Source organism: Arachis ipaensis, chromosome B1, assembly GCF_059453495.1.
Source record: "Arachis ipaensis isolate K30076 ecotype BB chromosome B1, ASM5945349v1, whole genome shotgun sequence".
Lineage (NCBI taxonomy): Eukaryota > Viridiplantae > Streptophyta > Magnoliopsida > Fabales > Fabaceae > Arachis > Arachis ipaensis.
In genome coordinates, this window is record NC_142436.1 from 59991634 (window position 1) to 59997155 (window position 5522).

The window sequence follows — 5522 nt, forward strand, 5'->3', positions numbered from 1 at the left end:
TACTATGAGTTTGTGTGTTTTTCTGTGATTTCAGGTATTTTCTGGCTGAAATTGAGGGACTTGAGCAGAAATCAGATTCAGAGGTTGAAAAAGGACTGCTGATGCTGTTGGATTCTGACCTCCCTGCACTCAAAGTGGATTTTCTGGAGCTACAGAACTCCAAATGGCGCGCTTCCAATTGCGTTGGAAAGTAGATATCCAGGGCTTTCCAGAAATATATAATAGTCCATACTTTGGCCAAGAATTGACGACGTAAACTGGCGTTCAACGCCAGCTATCTACCTAAATCTGGCGTCCAGCGCCAGAAAAGGATCCAAAACCAGAGTTGAACGCCCAAACTGGCACAAAAACTGGCGTTCAACTCCACGAATGGCCTCTGTACGTGCAACACTTAAGCTCAGCCCAAACACACACTAAGTGGGCCCCGAAAGTGGATTTATACATCAAATACTTACTCATGTAAACCCTAGTAGCTAGTTTATTATAAATAGGACCTCTTACTATTGTATTAGACATCTTTGGATGCCTGGTTCTTAGATCAGAGGGGCTGGCCTCTCGGCCATGCCTGGACCTTTCACTTATGTATTTTTAACGGTAGAGTTTCTACACTCCATAGATTAAGGTGTGGAGCTCTGCTGTTCCTCAAAGATTAATGCAAAGTACTACTGTTTTCTATTCAATTATTCTTATTTCGCTTCTAAGATATCCATTCGCACCCAAGAATGTGATGAAGGTGATGATTATGTGTGACTCTCATCATCCTTCTCCCCTATGAACGCGTGCCTGACAAACACTTCTGTTCTACATGAATTAAGCTAGAATGAATATCTCTTAGATCTCCTAACCAGAATCTTCGTGGCGTAAGCTAGAATGATGGCGGCATTCAAGAGAATCCGGAAGGTCTAAACCTTGTCTGTGGTATTCTGAGTAGGATTCAATGATTGAATGACTGTGACGAGCTTCAAACTCGCGATTGTTGGGCGTTAGTGACAGACGCAAAAGGAGGGTGAATCCTATTCCAGCATGATCGAGAACCGACAGATGAATAGCCGTGCCGTGACAGGGTGTGTGAGCATATGATTCACTGAGAGGAGGGGATGTAGCCACTGACAACGGTGATGCCCTTGCATACAGCCAGCCATGGAAAGGAGTGAGACTGATTGGATGAAGATAGCAGGAAAGCAGAGGTTCAGAGGAACGAAAAGTATCTCCATTCGCTTATCTGAAATCCCTGCCAATGAATTTACATAAGTATCTCTATCCCCACTCTATGTTTTATTTACATAATATATTGTAACCCATATGAGTCAACTTAACTGAGATTTACAAGGTGACCATAGCTTGCTTCATACCAACAATCTCCGTGGGATTCGACCCTTACTCACGTAAGGTATTACTTGGACGACCCAGTGCACTTGCTGGTTAGTTGTACGGAGTTGTGTCCACACATAGTAAAGAGCCATAATAATGATTCCATACAATAACAAAGAGTACTACATTAATGGGATCACAATTTCGTGCACCAAGTTTTTGGCGCCGTTGCCGGGGATTGTTTGTGTATGGACAACTGACGGTTCATCTTGTTGCTCAGATTAGGTAATTTTCTTTTTATTTTCTTTTCAAAAATTTTTCAAAAATATTTTCAAAAATCTCTCATATGTTTTCGAAAAAAAAAATAATAACAAAAATGTTTTCAAAAATAAATTATTCTATGGCTTCAAAATTTTTAAGAATGAATTCTAGTGTTTCATGAAATATGTTGAATCATATCTGGCTGTAAAGCCATACCCAAACTACTTTGGGATTGGCATTCAACTAATCACTTCAGCCCATGTAATTATATGTTGCATCCTGGCTGGCTGTAAAGCCATGTCTAAATTTATTTGGACTGAGGCAGCAATTTGTTATCAAGAGCAAGCTAGTTGGAGTTAATCCACCTGCTACTGTTTCTGATTTACATACTAAAGCTTGGCTGGCTATTAAGCCATGCCTGACCCTTTGATTGGAGCTTTAGAGCATAAGATTCCTGGAATTCATATTAAAAATTTTGAATCCTTATTTTTCTTTTTTCTAAATAATTTTAGAAAATTATAAGTTAAAAATCCAAAAAAATCATAAAATCATAATAATAAAAAATATTTCATGTTTTTTGTTTGAGTCTTGAGTCATATTATAAGTTTGGTGTCACATGCATATGCATTTAGCATTTTTCGAAAATATCATGCATTCATAGTGTTCTTCATGATCTTCAAGTTGTTCTTGGTAAGTCTTCTTGTTTGATCTTGATGATTTTTTGTTTTGTGTCTTTTCATGTTTCTCATATGCATTCTTGAATTCTTAGTGCCTAAGCATTAAAGAATTCTAAGTTTGGTGTCGTGCATGTTTTCTTTGCATTAAAAATTTTTCAAAAATATGTTCTTGATGTTCATCATGTTCTTCAAAGTGTTCTTGGTGTTCATCTTGACATTCATAGCATTCTTGCATGCATTCATTGTTTTGATCTAAAAATTTCATGCATTGCATAATTTTCATGTTTTTCATAAAAATTTCAAAAATCAAAAAAATTATCTTTCCCTTTTTCTCTCATCAAATTCGAAAATTTGGATTGACTTTTTCAAAATTTTTTAAAATCAAGTTGTTGCCAATGAGTCAAATCAAATTTTCAATTTGAAAATCTTATCTTTTTCAAAATCTTTTTCAAAAATCAAATCTTTTTCAAAATTTTTAGTTATTTTCGAAAATTCCAAAAATATTTTTCAAAAATCTTTTTCTTATTTTTATACAAAATTTTCGAAAATAACTAATCAATTAATGTTTTGATTCAAAAATTTGAAGTTTGTTACTTGCTTGTTAAGAAAGATTCAAACTTTGAAGTTCTAGAATCATATCTTGTGATTTCTTATGAATCAAGTCATTAATTGAGATTTTAAAAATCAAATCTTTTTCAAAACTAATTTCAATCATATCTTTTCAAAAATATCTTCTTATCTTATCTTTTTCAAAAATATCTTTTCAAAATATCTTTTCTAACTTCCTAACTTCCTATCTTTTCAAAATTTGTTTCAACTAACTAACTAACTTTTTGTTTGTTTCTTAACTTTTTCAAAACTACCTAACTAACTCTCTCTCTCTAATTTTCGAAAATATCTTCCCCTTTTTCAAAAAAATTCTTTTTTATTAACTAATTATTTTTATTTTTTATTTTTTATTTCAAAAATTTCGAAAAAAAAAATAAATAAAATACTAACAACTTTCAAAAAACCAATTTTCAAAAGTCACTAACTCCTTTTCAAAAATAATTTTCGAAAATTCCCCCCCCTCTCTCTCATCCTATTCTATTTATTCATTCATTAACTAACATTACTTCCTCACATCATCACCAAATTCGAACCCCCTACTCTATCTGTGTTCGAATTTCTTCTTCTTTTCTTCTACTAACAATAAGGATCCTCTTTACTGTGACATAGAGGACTCCTCTTCTTTTCTTTTGTTCTCCTTTTTCTTATGAGCAGGGACAGAGAAAAAGGCATTCTTGTTGAAGCTGATCCAGAACCTGAAAGGACTCTAAAGAGAAAATTAAGAGAAGCTAAATTACAACAATCCAGAGACAACTTGATTGAAAATTTCGAACAAGTAAAGGAGATGGCAGCCGAACCCAACAACAATGCAAGGAGAATGCTTGGTGACTTTACTGCACCTAATTCCAATTTACATGGAAGAAGCATCTCCATTCCTGCCATTGGAGCAAACAATTTTGAGCTGAAACCTCAATTAGTTTCCCTGATGCAGCAGAACTGCAAGTTTCATGGACTTCCATCCGAAGATCCTTTTCAGTTCTTAACTGAATTCTTGCAGATATGTGATACTGTTAAGACTAATGGAGTAGATCCTGAAGTCTACAGGCTCATGCTTTTCCCTTTTGCTGTAAGAGACAGAGCTAGATTATGGTTGGATTCTCAACCTAAAGACAGCCTGAACTCTTGGGATAAGCTGGTCACGGCTTTCTTAGCCAAGTACTTTCCTCCTCAAAAGCTGAGCAAGCTTAGAGCTGATGTTCAAACCTTCAGACAGAAAGAAGGTGAATCTCTCTATGAAGCTTGGGAAAGATACAAACAGTTGACCAAAAAGTGTCCTTCTGACATGCTTTCAGAATGGACCATCCTGGATATATTCTATGATGGTCTGTCTGAGTTATCTAAGATGTCATTGGATACTTCTGCAGGTGGATCCATTCACCTAAAGAAAACGCCTGCAGAAGCTCAAGAACTCATTGACATGGTTGCTAATAACCAGATCATGTACACTTCTGAAAGGAATCCTGTGAGTAATGGGACGCCTATGAAGAAGGGAGTTCTTGAAGTTGATACTCTGAATGCCATATTGGCTCAGAATAAAATATTGACTCAGCAAGTCAATATGATCTCTCAGAGTCTGCATGGAATGCAAGCTGCATCCAACAGTACTCAAGAGGCATCTTCTGAAGAAGAAGCTTATGATCCTGAGAACCCTGCAATAGCAGAGGTAAATTACTTAGGTGAACCTTATGGAAACACCTATAACTCAACATGGAGAAATCATCCAAATTTCTCATGGAAGGATCAAAAGCCCCAACAAGGCTTTAATAATGGTGGAAGAAACAGGTTTAGCAATAGCAAACCTTTTCCATCATCAACTCAGCAACAGACAGAGAACTCTGAACAAAATGCTTCTAATTTAGCAAATCTAGTCTCTGATCTATCTAAGGCCACTGTAAGTTTCATGAATGAAACAAGGTCTTCCATTAGAAATCTGGAAGCACAAGTGGGCCAGCTGAGTAAAAGGATCACTGATATCCCTCCTAGTACTCTCCCAAGCAATACAGAAGAGAACCCAAAAGGAGAGTGCAAGGCCATTGACATAAGTGCCCTGGCCGAACCTGTGAGGAGAGGAGAGGACGTGAATCCCAAGGAGGAAGACCTCCTGGGACGTCCAATGATCAATAAGGAGCTTCCCTCTGGGGAACCAAAGGACTCTGAGGCTCATCTAGAGACCATAGAGATTCCATTGAACCTCCTTATGCCCTTCATGAGCTCTGATGAGTATTCCTCTTCTGAAGAGAATGAGGATGTCACTGAAGAGCAAACTGCCAAGTTTCTTGGTGCAATCATGAAGCTGAATGCCAAATTATTTGGCATTGATGCTTGGGAAGTTGAACCTCCCTTGTTCATCAATGAACTAAGTGATCTGGATCAACTGACATTGCCTCAGAAGAGACAGGATCCTGGAAAGTTCATAATACCCTGTACCATAGGCACCATGATCTTTAAGGCTCTATGTGACCTTGGTTCAGGGATAAACCTCATGCCCCTCTCTGTAATAGAGAAACTGGGAATCTATGGGGTGCAAGCTGCTAAAATCTCATTAGAGATGGCAGACAGCTCAAAAAGACAGGCTTATAGACAAGTAGAAGATGTATTAGTAAAGGTTGAGGGCCTTTACATACCTACTGATTTCATAGTCCTGGATACTGGAAAGGAAGAGGA

General features: G+C 36.9%; 1 non-coding gene across 1 annotated transcript; it reads right to left on the bottom strand.

The window, feature by feature from the left end:
* Nucleotides 1-4038: 4038 nt before the first annotated feature.
* LOC148576739 (small nucleolar RNA R71) lies at nt 4039-4146 on the bottom strand. The gene has a single exon (XR_015904164.1). It is a non-coding gene; the product is annotated as a small nucleolar RNA R71 (small nucleolar RNA).
* Nucleotides 4147-5522: the final 1376 nt, after the last annotated feature.